The 17166-nt window shown below is 38.8% G+C and overlaps 1 protein-coding gene across 2 annotated transcripts in view; it reads left to right on the top strand.

The window, feature by feature from the left end:
* Nucleotides 1-203: 203 nt before the first annotated feature.
* Nucleotides 204-17166, top strand: part of TNFRSF13B (TNF receptor superfamily member 13B) — a 42073-nt gene continuing 25110 nt past the window's right edge. Inside the window, exons 1-2 of one of the 2 annotated variants that reach the window (XM_079133809.1) lie at nucleotides 204-331; nucleotides 14124-14193. The gene's annotated coding sequence lies outside the window, so the exon portion shown is untranslated. The remainder of the gene's footprint in view (nucleotides 332-14123; nucleotides 14194-17166) is intronic. The other variant, XM_079133810.1, reaches the window with a different exon arrangement.

Here is a 17166-nt window from a genome sequence, read left to right as displayed (position 1 = left end):
CTGGGGGTATACGCTTGGGGCAGGAGATTAGCCCCTGAGGTGGGCCAGGGAAAATCTGGAAGTCCCTAAGCCACACCAGGATAGTCCCAGGCCGTTCTCCGCACACCGGTGGACAAAGCCGATGAGACTCAGCCACTCACCTTGCCTCGTGAATGCGCAGGCGCTGGTGACCGGGCAGCTGATTTACATACTCCAGGTTGTGGGGAAAACCCAGGAAGCGCAGCCCAGGCACTAATCAAATCTAGGGCTAATAATAAACATCCTGAGTAATGAGTGGCCAGGTCCAGAGCAGGCGAGGTGGCCGGAGCTGGCGGGCAGGCAGAGGAGCAGTGTGAGTAGCTGGGCCAGCGGGCAGGTGGGCAGGTGGGCAGGTGGGGAGGGCCACGCCCCAGGCTCTGGAGGGGCTCGTGGACCCACACAGAGCTGTAAGCTTGGGGAGGCCCCAAGATGGCTGCAACCGGGGCTTCCCCAGGCCCCTGTACGTGGAGAACCCCATGTCTGTGCACTTTGCGGGGTGGTGGGGGGTCTTGCCTTCCAGAAGAGGAAGGCCAAGGCTGAAGCTGGGGAAGGTCCGCCACGATGTCAGGAATCGTCACCTTTGTGACCATTTACCCCCCTTCACATTTTTTCTCTTCCACCCTCATTGGGCCATTTAAAAATGAATCCCAAACACTACATGGTGTGATTTTAGAAATCTCTGTATTAGACTCAAAATCCCTAACCCCCGCCCAAACTACCACTTCTGAAAAGAATTCCTTAATATTCTCAAACAGCTAGTCAGTGCTCAAATGTACCTGCTTGATATATCCACATCTTTTCAGTTTTTTTGTTCAAATCAGAATTGAGCATGGCCCACATTAGACATTTAGTTATAGTGTTAATCCATACCAATTCCCTCCCTCTCATTATTAACTTTTTACTTCTAATTATTTGTTGAAGAAATGGGACTATTTTTCTTGAAACGTTTCATTAGGACTGGACTTGGAGGTTTGCTCAAAGACAAACATTACCTGGAAACATCTGTTGCTTAGAGCAAATGAGATGATGCCTGGTCCTTCATCGTGAGATGAACACAAGACTGGATGTGAGGAGGGGCTGTCCACACCCAGGCCACAGTCAAGATCCTCAGGCCTCGCCTGTCCCTTTCCCCTGCACCCCAAGCTTGAAGCCTGTCTTATCTCTGATTTTCATTTGAGACCAGTGACTCCAGACCTGTTCCAAGCCAAGGGCTCAAATACACATAGTTTCTTAGAGAGTTTGACAAGTCAGTGACAGGAGGCCACCTTGACCTAGGATGAAACCCCCAGGGACTCTGGGATCAGGAGTCAGGGACCAGCTGGAATTGTGACTTGGCACCCACAGAGGCTGGAGAGGGAAATGTCCTAGCTCCCATTGTTCACAGACTGAAGCACTAAAGCTTTGAAATGTCTAGACCCTCTCTCTCTTTTTTTTTTTTTTTTCTTGTTCAGACCCGCTCTTGAAGAGGAAAGGCTCTGGGAAGGCCTATGGTTAAAATGTGCTTTAGTTTTTGTTTTTTTTTTAACTCAATCTGTTTTAATTTTAATAGTTCTTATATTTGTACCAACATAAAAGTAGGTATATATTCTTTTTGGCTTTAGTTCTCATGCAACAATAAAACCTAGAATAGTTACAAATTAAAACAAAAATATAAAACCAGTAAGGTGTGAATGAACCACCTTTATTTACTATAACAAGTGCTGCTGTTTTCTCAAATAGAAAAATGTTTTGCATACAAGAAATGCATCGCAGGTATTGGTTTACTAACAGAAAACTGTTGTTTCAGATCTCATTCTGTTCTTAAACTGTTATGAGTGGTTTTACTTTAATAATAAAGTTGAGAATGCTTGTTTGCATTAACAATCTTGTTCAAACTGATATTGAGAAATTCAAGTCTTTTCTTCCTCTTTCAAGGCAATCAGATCAGTATATTAGCCAAACTTTTTACATGACAATCTTCAGATGCCAATTTTAAAAAGGCAAGAACAGATAGATTGAGAAAATTCAAAATTGCCTTTACTGAACTGCAGTAGTGAATACTAAAAATCCAATTAGATTTAGATTTGAGACAGGCATATTTTTTACTGCTTATTTGGCATGGTGCTTGTTGCAAGTTGCTGTGTAGGGAGCCCCTCCACTTAATGAAACTTACATGGCTCCGATCTCTTCTGAGTAATGTAAATAGTTGTCTGACTTTGACTTTCTTTAACCCCTCATGTTTCAAACTAATTTGACCACAGAGGTCTTTCTTGGTACAGCACCTGTCAACTAGCTGAGTATGACAGGAAACTCAGGCTGAGGGCTCCAAGAATCGTCCCTCTTGGCTGCTCTCTGGTTTCGGGGTTCAGGGGAGAGCCCCTGGCTGCATCTGGCTCTGCTGCAGCCAAGGTGTGAGCCCAGCCCACAGGCCCAGTGTGCAAGAGGAATTCTTCGTCCTTTTCTGTCCATCAGCAGAGCTTCTATCTCAAGCTTCTGTTCTGCCCAGCTGCTGTCCCTCTTGGGGGTTTCTTGACCATCTTTGGGTATAAATAGTGGCTCTGGGATTTTACATCGATCCAGGTGGTGGTGGAGGAAAGGGAAGCAGGGACAGCAGCCTGTGGTCAGTTGGGTGTCTTCCATGGTCAAGTGGGCACTATCTCCCTATCTAGCCCAGTGGCTTTAGTGGCTTCCAGGCCATGTTAGAACCTCTCTAAGGCTGTCCTATTCCCACGAATCTGTTGTCCACTCAGCCATCACTTCGCAGTGAGGCCAGAATGGGTGGAAGTTCTCTCCCTCTCATCTTCCCCACCCAAAATGGGGGAGAATCAGAGACCTTTTTAAAGTTTTTGCTTGATTCTTTGGTTTTAAATTGCTTTTGAGTAGATGGCATAGTCATGTGATTTGAAACCCAGAAAGGATAGAAAAATAGAAAGTAGAAAGTCTTCCTTCCCTCCTTCATCTGCCCAGTGCCTGCCTCCTCTGGGATACACAGCTTAATTGACATGTAATTTACAGCTATAATGTTCACCTACTGAAAGTTTTCTAGTATATTTATAGAATTGTGCAACCATCACCATAATCTAATTTTAGAATATTTCCATCACCCTGAAAAGAAACCTTGTCACTTCATCCCCTATCCAAACCTAGGCTACCACTAATCTTTCTGTCTCCATAGGTTTGCCTATTTGGGACATTTTATACCAATGGACTCATAGTATGTGGTGTATCATGACCTGCTATTTCTGCTTCCTTAGCATTTTCTCAGGGATCATTCATTCATAGCATATATTCGTACTTCATTCATTTTTGTGGCCATTTTATGGATATGTTTTGTTTATCATTTCATCAGTTCATTGACATTTGGGTTGTTTCTACTCTCCAACTAGGATGAACAATGCTTCTATGAACCTGGGAGTACATATTTTGAGTTAATGTTTTTATTTCTCTTAGACAGGTACCTAGAGGTGTAATTAATTATTGGGGGTCTTATAATTCTGTGTTCAACATTTTGAGGAATTGCCAAACTGCTTAAAAAGTGGTTATACCATTTTATAATCCCATTTAATGCACAAAGATTCTGATTTCTCCATATTCTCACCAACACTTACCATGGTCCATCTTTCTCATTATAACAATTACAGTGAGTGTAAAGTGTTATCTTGTGGTTTGGATTGGCATTTCCCCAATGATAATGATGCTGAGCATCTTTTCACGTGTTTGTTGGCCGTTCATATATTTCTTGGCAAAAATGTCTGTCCAACTATTTATCCCATTTTGAAGTTGGGTTGTCTTTTTAATCATTCAATTATAAGTGTTCTTTAAACATTCTGAGTTCAAGTTTCTTATCAGTTATATGATTTGCAATTGTTTTTCCAGTCTTTTATTCCCTTCTTCTTCTCCTCCTCCTGCCTCCTCCTTCTCTTCCTCCTCCTCCTCCTCTTCCTCCTCCTTCTTCTGCAGCGATTAGGGTGGGGACTGGGATTAAAACTCAGGGGTACTTTACCACTGTGCTGTATCTCCAGTCCTATTTATTTATTAATTTATTAATTTATTTTGAATCAAGATCTTGCTAAGTTGCTGAGACTGGCTGTCAACTTGCCATCATCCTACTTCAGCCTCCCAGGTCACTGGGATTACAGGTGTGCACTACCGTGCTTTTTTAACTTTCTTGATGGCTTCTTTGGAACACAAAAGTCTTGCATTTTCATGAAGTCCAATTGATCAGTCAGTTGTTTCTTTTATCAAATGTACATTTGGGGTCATTTTCTAACCCCAAGTCATAAATATTTAGTCCTATGCCTTCTAAGAGTTTTTCTTTGTAGTTTTAACTCTTCCATTTAGGTCTATGATCCAGTTTGAAGTAACGTTGAGAGGTGGGGGTTTAATTTCATTCTTTTATATGTAAATTCCTGTTGTCTCAGCACTATTTGTTGAAAAGACAGTTCTTTATGCCATTGAATTGTCTTGGTACCCTTGTTGAAAATTAATTGACCATAAATGTTAGTCTTCAATTTTGAACTCATAATTGTACTCTGTTGAGCTATGTCTCTTTTTATGCCAGTATTGTATTGTCATACTTACTGTTGCTTTGTAGTAAGTTTTGAAATAGGGAAGTGTGAGTCCTCCAACTTTGTTCTCTTTCAAGATTGTTTTGGATCTTTTGGTCCCTTGCATTTCCATATGAATTTTAGGATCAGCTTGTCAAATTCTGCAGAAAAACTCAGCTGGGATTTTGTTTGGAATTGCATTGAATCTGTAGAACAGTTTGGTGAATATCTGAACAATATGAAGTCTTTCAATCCATAAATATGGATGTCTTTCCATTTATTTAAACTTTCTTTAATTTCTTTCAAAAATATGTTATAGTTTTCAGTGTACAAGTCTTGCACATCTTTTGAAAGTTCTTTAAAATATTTCATTTTAAATATAATATTGTCTTTATTTTCTTATTTTAACAGATTTTTATGCAAATACCAACACACATATAAATTAGAACTTTCTTCCTTTTGAGGGAGAGGAACCTATGAGCTATACAATATATACCATGTTTTGGTTTGCTTTTTTTTTCTACTTAATATATCTGGAGTTCTTTCCATAGCGATATATATAAAGAGCTTCTTCATTACTGTTTTTATATAGCTGCATAATAGCCCAGTATATAAAGTATAATGTAATTTACTTAGTCAGTCCACCACTCATGGACGTTTAGAAATCCTCAGTAATTACAAACATCGCTGCAGTGAGTTTATCTTTCCCCCCGTAGGATAAACCTGGAGTTTAATCACTGAGTTATCAATAATTTTGATAACTATTGCCCAATTGTCCTCCATAATGGTCACACTTATTTACTTTCCTTCCATAATGAATGAGAGTGCCATTCACTCAAGGCTTTGCCACCAGAAGTGCTTTTATATTTTTTTATTTTAAAAACTCCGTTAGAGAGAAGATGTATCAGTGTGGTTAGACTCTGCCCGCCTGTCTTGTATGAATGAAACCATGTTTTTACCTGTCTGTCAACGGTACATCTGTGACCTTTGCCCATTTTTCTCTTAGGTGTAGTCAGTGTCTTTGCTTTTCTGTTTGTCTTTCAAATATGAGTTGCAAATGTTTTGCTCCCAGTTTTCATAAGGAGTTTGTTGCCATAAAGAAGCTGTTTTGTTGTTGTTGCCATTTGGTTTTTTGTTTTGTGTATTCTATTTTTATCAGTCTTTTATGGATTTTGGATTTAGGGTCAGATGTAGAAAGACCTTTCATACTCCAAGGTTGTAAAGAAATCACCAAATGGTTTCTTCTCTGTAACTATTTTTATTCATTTCATCTTTTAATCTTCAACTGGGTGTTTTGTTGTTGTTGTTGTTTGATTTGTTTTGTTTTTAATCTGAGTGAAATTTCCTGTGCTTGTTTCTGACCCAGTCCCTTTGTGCCAAGAATCCTTTCTCCTAGTGTGAAAAACAACAGTTAGAATTTCTGCTTCTTCTTTTCCCCCACTAGGACACTGCTCCCCTGAGTGCTACTGGGATGGAGGAAATGCAGGCAGGGAAGGGGATTGTTGAAAACAGCTCACATATTATCCCCGCCCACTGTTCGTTACAGTAGAGTGGAGACATATGCGTTGCTGTAGTGCCACAATTTTTTACTGAGGACAACTATGTACAAGGGGTTCAGTCATTTATGAGCATTTATTGACTACCTCTTCTGTGTGCCTAGTAGTACGAAAGACACTGGATTCAGAGTTGAATGAGACAATAGGAGGTACAATATTTCTGTCATTGATATTACAATTATTCTATGTTATTACAAATGGCCATCATCAGCCTATTACATTCTATTCTATTTGTGCCAGAATAATAGCTACCAATATTAACAGCCACGTCTTCAGCCAGTTCCATGTTATCATGTACATGCCCTTGAGGAAAGCCTATAGTCCCATTTTACAGGTAAGAAAAACTGAGGTTTTACATGGCTCAGGCCCTCTCCTCAGGGGACCCCATTGTGCCTCCCCACCATGGGCACTTCCTCCCCCACACGTTCTGTCACAGAACCGTGGTGGATCAATTTTCTTCCTTTTAAAATTTAATTGGTATTTATTTTGGGGTACTGGGATTGAACCCAGGGGTAATGAACTACCTCCCAGTCCTTTTTTTTTTTTTTGTATTGAGACAGGGTCTTGCTATGTTGTCCAGGCTGACCTAAACTTTCAGTCCTCCTGCCTCAGCCTCCTGCACCTGTGGGATCACAGGCCTGCACCAACACATCCAACTGCAAATCAGTTTTCACACCAAGCTAACAAGAGGCAAAAATCACAGCAGATAGAAATGGTCATTCCAGTTTTATTAACAGAAAACTGAGAAGTGACTTGATGAGTTCTCTCAGAGCCTGTTTAACTCATGACTTTAGACCAGCAAGGGGCAGTGACCCTGAGCACCACTGACATGTGGTGTGTGGGTGTGTGGCTTTCTAGGGGCAGGTCCTAGAACTATTCTCAGTATTTCAAAAAGGCCTAGTTAGAAATCATATATGACTAACAGAAATGAAGTCATTTTTCTTCTTCCTCCTCCTCCTCTCACTTCCACCCCTTATTTCTCTGCCTCCCCTTCTTCTCTACAGTTAATAAAAAACTGTCATATCCTCATCTGTCCTTGTGCATGTCACCAGGTTCCAGCTGTGACTTCTGGGACATGCATGCCATCTCTCCATACTGGAATCTCTCCTGCCCCCACCTCACTAGTGACAACCCATCTTTTTAGCTTCCAGTCCAAATTTTCAATCAATGTTCACTTAAAAGATTAAAGGAGACATTCCTCCTGCTTACGAAGCTTTTACTGTCTTTTATGTTCAAGTTCATCTACAGGTTTTTGTGGCAAAACTGTAAAGAGCTTGCTAAAAAAAGGAGTCAACACTTTCTCCCATATCTGTTCCTTTTCTCATGGACACTAATTCCTCTCCCAAGGTGCAGATAAGGAGAGAGTTGGCTCCAGTTATTGTAGCAGGAATTGACCCTTAAAATTTTTATTTTTGAGTTAGGTCTAGGTCTTATTCAGTACAACACTCCATAATGCAAGGAGAGGCAATATTAATAAAGCCAACAGCTCAGGAGGTCAAGGCTATAGTGCTCAGTACCATGCTGGGCACTTGTCATGCACATAATGCTCACAATGACGTTAGCCAACACATCCTTGTTGTACAGATGAGGACACTGGGACTCAAGGGATATTATTCATTGCCAATTGCTCACATTTATGAAAATATGACTGTTGTCCACAGCTGAGCCATACATGTACTATGATTATCTTTATTTTATTATTGGCCTCTTTGGTTTCCCTGAAGTTGATAACTCCCAGGTTGTTGTATATCAATAATTTATACCCAGCTCTATAACAGATCTAACTTGTCAACTGGTCAGACTTACTCATTTATCTATCATTTCCATTTTTCCTTGATAATAGTCTTTTCTTTCTTCTTCACTTAGTTGGGATAGGGGACCCTTCATACTGTCACCTGGGGAATTCCTTTCCCATTTTGCGGAGAATTTCCATCTTCACCCCTCTGCTGAGAGGGTTACTGTTTTTCTCCCAGCCTCACTGTTTTCTTACTCCCTCTATTTGATGAAGCACACCCCCAGGTATTACCAGATCTTGCATGTCTGATAATGTTTATTGGTGTTTATTCCACTCCACAGATGATAGAAAATATTTAGTGTTCTATTGAAAATAATTATCTGTTATGAATATGAAGGCATCATTCTCCATTTTTCTTTCTTCCTGTTTTGCTCTTTTGGTGTGGTAAAATACATATAACAAAATGTAACATTTTGATCATTGTTTAAGTGTAGAATTCAGTGACATTAAGCACATGCAGAATTACTACTGTCTATACCTGAAATGTTTTCATTAACCACAACAGGAGTTCAGTATCTATTAATTAGCACTTTTCCACCCCTCCTCCAGCTCTGGTAACATCTATTCTACATTCTAATTCCATGAATTTGCTCAGTGACCTCGTGTAAGTGGAATTTTGTAGCATTTGTCCCTTTTGTATCAGGCTGATTTCACTTAGCAAGTCTTACAAATTCATCCACATCAGTACATGTGTCCCTTCTTCATTTGCTTTAATAACTGAATAATATTCCCTTGTATGCCATCTTATTTATCCATTCATCTGTTGATGAACTATTTGGTTGTTTACAACTTTTGGCTATTATGAAAATGTTGCTCTGAATGTTAGACAACTTTTCATTGCTGGGACAATACCCAAGAAAAACACCTTAGAGAAGGAAAGATTTATTTTGACTCACGGTTCAGAGGTTTCAGTCCATGGTTGGCTGGCTCCATTGTTTTGGGCCTAAGGTGAAGCAGAACATCATGGCGGAAGGGCATGGCAGAGGAACACTGTTCACTTCATGGTAGCCAGGAAGCTGAGAGAGGGATAAGGAGGAGGTGAAGGAGAAGGAGGAGGAAGAGAGGGAGAGAAGTGCCAGGACAAGAGCATGCCTGCAGTGACCTACTTACTCCAACCATGCCCTACCTCCTACATTTCCACCACCTTCCAGTAGTTCATTGGGCTACTGAGGTTGGAACTCTTATGATCCAACCACTTCCCAAAGCCCCACCTCTGAAAATTGCTGCATAGGAACCAAACCTTCAGCACTAAGCCTGTGGGGGACTTTTAAAATCCAAACAGTGACAGTCGGAATGTATGTTTATATCCCTGCTTTCAGATCTTTTGGGTATGTACCTAGTGGTAGAGTTGCTAGATCATATGGTAGGTCAGTGTTTAACTTTTTGATGAATGGACATAAAAAAGTGATGAGCTATGACCATCTTCTGCAGTGATTGCATCATTATACATTCTCAGAAGCAGTGCACAAAGGGTTCAAATTTCTCCACCTCTCCAACATTCATTATTTTCAGTTTCTTTTTACAATAGTCATCTCAATGGTGTGTGATATTTTATTGTGGTTTTGATTTGCATTTCTCTAATGACTAATGATGTTGAGCTTCATTTCATGAGCTAGTCAGTCATTTGTGTATCTTATTTGGAGAAATATTGGTTCAAGTCTTTTGCCCAGTTTGACTTGAGTTGTTTGAATTTTGAGTTTTTTACGTAGTCTGGATAACAACCCTCCTCAGGTATACAATTGGTAAATATTTGCTCCTATTCTGTGAGTTGTCTTTTCATTCCTTCAATAGTATCCTTTGGTGCACAAAAGTTTTAATTTTGGTAAAGTCCAATTTATTTAATTTTTTTCTTTTCTTGCCAATGTCTTTGGTGTCATTGCCAAATTCGATGTATGACAATTTCCCTCAGTGTTGTCCTCTAGACTTTTGTAGCTTTGGCTCTTAGCATTTGATAAATTCTGAGTTCATTCTTATATTATAGTATTAGGTAAGAGTCCAATTTCATTCATTTGCATGTGGATATCCAGTTTTCCCAGCACTGTTGGGAAATATTACTCTTTTCCCCATTGAATTATCTTGTCTAAAACCATTTGACAATGTGCAAGGGTTTACTTCTGGGCTCTGTATTCTGTTCCATGGTCGGTATGTCTATCTTTATGACATAGCAACACCTTTTTTTTTTATTGATTAAGTTTTGTGGTAAGTTTCACAATCAGGAAGTATGTCTCCCATCTTTGTTCTGAAAATTCTTTTGACTTTTTCCATTTGAGTTTCTAGAATCAGTTTTTCTATTTCTGTAAAAAAAAAAAGTCATTAGAATTTTGTTAGAAATTGTATTGAGTTTGTAGATTGCTTTGGGTAGTATTAACCTTTTAATATCATTAAATCTTCCAGTCCATGAACACAGGCTATCTTTTGTTGAGATATTTTTAGTTTCTTCTGGCAATATTTTGTAGTTTTCAATACACACTTATGCCTCATTGATTGAATTTATTCCTAAGTATTTTGTTCTTTTTTATGCCATTGTAAGTGGAATTATTTTCCTATGGGATTGTTCATAGTACATCTATAAAAATTCATCTGATTTTTGTGTGTTGATTTTGTATCCTAGAACTTTGCTAAACCTTCTACTAACTCTAATAGGTTGTGTGTGCGTGCGTGTGTGTGTGTGTGTGTATGCATGTACATGCATGTATGTGGAGATTTTAGGAATTTTTTATACTTAAGATCATGTTATCTGTGAGCAGAGATAATTTAACTTCCTCCTTTCCCATTTGGATACCTTTCTTTTTCTTGCCTAAATGCGTTGGCTAGCATTTCCAGTGCTATGTTGAATAGAAGTGGCAAAAATGTGCATTCTTGTCTTGTTCCTAATCTTTGAAAAACTTTCAGTCTTTCACCATTGAGTACATTATTAGCTGTGTGTTTTTCACTTATGGCCTTTCTCATGTTCAGGAAGATTTTTTTCCTTTCCTAGTTTATTGAGTTTTTAAAAAAATCATGATAAAGTGTTGTTTCTTGTCAAATGATCTTTCTGCATCATTTGAGATGATCATGTAGTTTTTTTCCTTGTGTTTATTTATTTAGGTACTGGGGATTGAACCCAGGACACTTTATCACTGATCTACATCCCCGGTCCTTTTTATTTTTTATTTTGAGACTATCTTATTAAGTTGCTTAGGGTCTTGCTAAGTTGCTGAGTCTGATCTTGAACTTGTAATCCTCCTGCCTCAGCCTCTGAAGTCTCAGGGATTACAGGTGTGCACCATCATTCTTCATTCTTTAGTGTGGTGCAGAATATTGATCAGTTTATATGTGATGAACCATCATTGCCTTCTAGGAATAAGTCTCACCTGACCCTGTGAATGCTGCTTTTCATATGCTGTTGGGATCAATTTTCTAATATTTTGTTGAGGATTTTTGCATATGTATTCATAGGCATGTTGGTCTATAATATTCTTTTCTTGTGATGTCTTTATTTGGATTTGGCATGAAGTCTTTTTGTCTGACAATAATATATCTGCCTCAGCTCTCTTTCAGTTACTATTTGCATGAAATATCTTTCTTTATACTTCTATTTTTAACATTTTTGTGTTATTTAATATAAAGCTTTTTGTAGACAACATATGGATAAGTCTTGTGAGTTTCTAAAAATTGAATCTACCAATGACAAATTACTTCTCTCTTGCTACTTTCACATTCTTTGTCCTTAGGGTTCCATAATTTTATTATACTGTGTCTTGGTGCAAGTTTTTCTGGAGTTTTTCCTGCTTGGAGCTTGTTGAGCTTCTCAAATGTGTATACTCATGCCTGTCCTTACTTTGGGGAAGTTTGGAGACATTATTTCTTTTACAATTAATTCCAATTTACATGTAATAATTGTACATATTTATGGGTTACAATATGATTTTTGATATATGTATACATTGTATGATAATAAAATAAAGGTAATTAGCACATCCATTACCTCATGCATTTGTCATTTCTTTGTGGTGAGAATATTTGAAAACCTCTCTTCTAAATATTTTGAAATAAGCAGTGTATAATTGTCACCCTACCATGTAATGAACATCCTCTCTGTTCCATAATGTCGTACCTCTTGACCAGTTTCTCCCCATCCTGCACTTCCCCTTCCCTCTCCAATCTCTGGTAACCACTATTCTACTTTCTACTTTTATGAGGTCAACTTTTTTATATTCCACATAAGAGTGAGAGCATATGGTATATGTCTTTCTGTGTCTGATTTATTTTGCTTAAAATAATATCATCTAGATCCATCTATAGTTTTGTAAATGACTGAATTTCATCCTTTTTATAGTTTAATAGTATTCCATTGTGTGTATACCACATTTTCTTTATATATTGATCTGATTTTGGCCATTTAATTCCAAACTTGGTTTTTGTGAAGAGTGCTACAATAAACGTGGAAGTGTAGATGTCTTTTTAATCTACTAATTTTATTTCCTTTGGATACTACCCAGTAGTGGGATTGCTGGATCAATTAACTAGTTAATTCTAGTTTTAACTTTTTGAGGAATAATATCCTTACTATTTTCATAATGACTGTACTAATTGACATTCCCACTAATGGTGTACAAGAGCTCCTTTTATGCCACAACTTTGCCAGCATTTGTTATTTCTTGTCTTACTGATCATCACTATTCTAACTGGGGTGAGACGATGTCCTGTGGTTTTCTTTTGCATGACCCTGGTGTTCAGTGATGTCGAACTTGTTTTCATAATCTTTTGAAGAATGTCTGTTCAGCTCCTTTGCATATCTTAATATGATTATTTGTTTTCTCTTATGTTGATATGTTTGAATTCTTTATATGCTCTGGATATTAACCCTTGTCAGATTTTTTTTCAGGTTGTCTCTTCGCTATCAGTTTTTTCCTTTGCTATTTGGAAACATTTGAGTTTGATGCCATCTCCTTTGTCTGTTTTTATTTTTTGTTACCTACATGCATCTGAGGTCCTATCCAAACAAAACCTTGCCCCAAAGCAATTCCCCTGTGTTTTCTTCTCATGGCTTTACAGAGTCTTGCATTTTAGCCTTCAATGCATTTGGAGTTGACTTTTATAACTGGTAAGAGATGGGGGTCTAGTTTCATTCTTCTGCATGTGGCTATCCAATTTTTCAAGCACCATGAATGGAAGAGATTATTCTTTTCCAAATGCATATTCTTGGCACCTTTATCAAAAGGCAGTTGATTATTAATTCACAGATTTATTTCTGGATTCTCTATTCTGTTCCATTGGTCCATGCATCTGTTTTTATGCTGGTACCATGCTGCTTTGGTTACTATTGCTTTGTAGTATATTTTGAAGTCAGGTCATGTGATGCCTCCAGCTTTTTTGTTTTTCCTCAAGTTTCCTTTGAATATTCAAGGTCTTTTGTGGTTCCATACAAATTTTAGGACTATGTTTTTCCCCATTTCTGTGAAGAACATCATTGGTACTTTGATGGAGATTGCATTTGAATTTGGTTAGTAGGGACACTTTCACAATATCAAAATGGGGTATTTGAGAACTCATTAAACACAGGATATCTTTCTGTTTGTGTCTTCTTGAATTTCTTTATCAGTGTCTTAGTTTCCATTGCAGAGATCTTTTAGTTCCTTGGTTTGATTGATTTATTTCAAGATATTTTCTTTGTAACTATTGTGAATGGGATTTCTTGGTTTCTTTTTCAGCTAGTTTGCTATTGGAATATAGAATACCATGATTTTTGTATTTTAGATTTATATCCTACAACTCTACTGAACATTTCTTGCTTTTGTTGTTGATGTTTGAGATGGGGTCTCCCTATATTGCTCAGGCTGGCCTTGAATTTGCAATCCCACTGCCTAACCTTCCCTGAGTAACTAAGATTACAGGCATGTGCCATCACTCCTAGCTCTTTTATTAGTTCTAGTAGTGTTTTGGTGGATTCTTCAGGTTTTTCTGTATATAAGATCATGTTATCTGCAAACAAGAGCAATTTAGTGACCTTTCCAATTTGTATGCTTTCATTTCTTCCTCTTCAGTTGGGTAATTGATCTGGCTAGTACTTCTAGTACTACATTGAATAAAAGTGGTAAGCATAGAAATCCTTGTCTTGTTTTAGATTTTAGAGGAAAATCCTTCAACTTTTTCCTCTTCAGTGTATTAGCAAGTATTGTCATACTCAGGTTTTATGGTGTTGAGGTATACATTACTTTTTGTTTCTATTTTTATTTTTTATTTTAGGTGCTGGTTCTGGAACCCAGGGCCCTGTGCATGCTAGGCAAGTACTCTGCCACTGAGCTACACCCCTGAGGTACATTCCTTCTACATCTAATGCATTGAGAAGTTTTATGATAAATGAATTTAAATTACTATTAAGTGTTGTTTTCTGAACTCCTAGAGGTGATCATATTGTGTCCTTCATTCTGTAATGTGACATATCACATTTATTGATTTACATATAATGAATTTATTGATTTACATATAATGAATTATCCTTGCATCTCTGGTATGAACCCAACTTAAGTATGGTGAATAATCTTTTTGATGTGCTGTTGGATTCTGTTTGCTAGTATTTGCAGGGGGTCACTATTTCTTCAAATTTTCTGCCCTTTTGTCCCTCTTCCTTCTGGAACTCCTATAAGCATATATCTGCTAAGGGTCCCACAGGCCTTCAGGGTTAGTTCATTTTTTCCCCCATATCCTTTTTTTTTTTTTTTTTTAAATTCTGTTCTACAGACAATAATTTCAACTAACTTACCTTCAGGTTCACCAGTCATTTCTTCTGCCTACTTAAATTTGCTGATAACTCCCTCTAGTGAGTTTTTCATTCAGTTATTGTACTTTTCAGTTTCAGAATTTCTGTTTGGTTCCTTTTTTAAAAAAGTAAACTATTTTTAGAGCCGTTTCAGTTTCACATCAAAATTGAGTACAAAGAGTTCCCATCTACTCTTGTCCTTCCTGAAAACACAAGCTGCCTCCACACTTATCGACACCTCCCACCAGAATGGTACATTTGTTATAATCAATAAACCCACATTGACACATCACCCAGAGTCCATGGTCTATATTAGGATTCACTCTTGGTGGTGTACATTCTTTGGACAAGAAGACGTCCCCGTATATCCACCATTATCATGTCCCTGTTCCACCTATGCCTGGCAGCCACTGATCTCTGTAGTCTTGACTTTTCCAGAATGTCAAAGTTTACATCATACAGTAGCTTTTCCAGCTTGGTTCAGCTTATTTAGTAATATGGATTTTGAGTTCCTCTATGATATTTTGGCTCAGCAACTCCTTTGTTTTTGGCGAGTACTATCCCATGGTTTGGATGCACCACTGTTTCTTCATCCTTTTGCCTACTGAAGTGCATCTGGTTGCTTCCAGATGTTGGTTCCTTTTTTTTGTTTCCATCTCTTAATCCATATTCTTATTTTATTCATATATGGTTTTCCTCATTTGCTTTAGTTCTTTGCCCATGATTTCTTGAGCTACCTTGAACATATTTAAGATTATTGATTCAACACCTTTGACTGATCATTCCAATGCACAGGCTTCCGTGGAGATATGGAATGTTGAATTCTTTATTTCCTGTGAACATTCTATGTTTTCCCACTTCTTTGTATGTTTTGTGATACTTGTGAGAACTGGACATTTTGAGTATTTTGTTGTGGTAATTCTGGAAATCTGATTTTCCCACTCCTCAAGAACTGGATCTTGCTCATCTATAAGGACTGGAGTCATTCACTTGTGACTTTTTCAAACTCTTTTTGCACAGTATGTGTTCCTTGCTGTGTGTAGTCACTGATGTTTCTGTTCCTCTAACTTTGTAGTCACCCAGTGTCCTCACAAGATTTTCTTAAGTGTCTGGCTCCCAAAAGGAGAGGGGGTTACAGAAGCCACATCAACCATGGTGTTGGCCCCTGAGTGATCTAAAACAGCAGAGTCAGCAATCAGAACCCACAACCCCAATATTTGAAGGACAAGGGCCTTATTGCCCAACCTGGCCCCAGCAAATGCTAACCAGGAACTTGGGCAGTTGTCCCCACTGATGCTTTCCAGGGTCTGGGGGCCAGGGAATGGAAGCTGTTACCAAGCCAAGGCTGAAATCCATCCAAGTTCCTGAAACTTATCTGTCTCTTCAAGATCTCTCCTGGATAGCTCCAGAGTTTCAAAATAGTTAATTCCTTTGTTGCTGCCAGCTCAGTTGTTTAGCAAGAAGGACAGATTCTTAGAGCTTCTTGCTGTAACTCTTCACATCCCAGGACAGCTGTGGAGATCTTTCAATTTTGAGTCAACCTTTGGACTTTCTGAAATGATTCTATCATTTCATATCTCAGAAATGTCTTCAATTGCATCTTCCAACCCTTCTACTTATGTTTTTATCCTGGATCCTGGCTATTATATCTTTAATTTTTAATAATTCTTATGAATGTTCTTTAAAAAAGAATGCACTGTTGTTTTTTTTACAAATGCAACATTCTCTTATATTTCTGAGGAAATTCTGCTGCTGTTGTTTTTAACCTTCTTCTGCTTCCTGCATCACCTATGTTGGCCCCAGGCACTCTTCTTCTGTTTGCTGGGTTTGAGTTCTTTTGTGCTGGGGGTGGTGCTCCAGTTTCAGACCCTTGGTTCCTGGTTCATACCTAACAGCTGGTTGCAAGTCCTGGGGAATGGATGGGACTGTTGGCATGGATGCTTTGCTGTAGTGTGATCAGGCAGGGACTTGGCCATTTTCTTTAGAGACTTTCCCACTGACAGTGCGTCTCACTGTTTCCCTTTGGGTCCATTTGCCCAGAACACTGTCTGCTTATTTCCAGCTATTGCAGAGTGAGGTGGAAAAAGTTTTTACAAACCTGCCTGCAGCACCCCTCAGGTAAAGGCAAAACGAGTGAGAAGAGGGGAGACACCATGCTGGAGGAGGATCCTCACTCGATCCCCCTCTTGCCGGGAAGGACCTCTTTGCACTCTCAGTTGTGCCTGGGGAGACGTCCAGTCTAATGCTTGGGTGGACAATAAGGAACGGGGATCTGGGCGGGACCAAGTCCTTTTATATAAATTTCCATCCTATTCTCTTTCATGCTTCACACCTCCTGCCCGATTCCCTGCTGTTAGCCACTCTCGGTGCCTCCCGTTCTGGAGACATCCTGAAAGCCTGTGGCCTCCTTCCCTCTCTGGGCATAAATGATGGGAGTCAGTACCCCTGGGTCTCCCGGTTCTTCCATCTTCCAAAATGTTGCTGCCATCAGGCCCCTGCCTTAGCAACTTCTTTCTTTGTCTTTATCTT

The sequence above is a fragment of the Sciurus vulgaris genome, assembly GCF_902686455.1.
Source record: "Sciurus vulgaris genome assembly, chromosome: 3".
Classification (NCBI taxonomy): domain Eukaryota; kingdom Metazoa; phylum Chordata; class Mammalia; order Rodentia; family Sciuridae; genus Sciurus; species Sciurus vulgaris.
The sequence above is the reverse complement of the archived record's forward strand: the minus strand, read 5'-3'. Positions and strand labels throughout refer to the sequence as shown.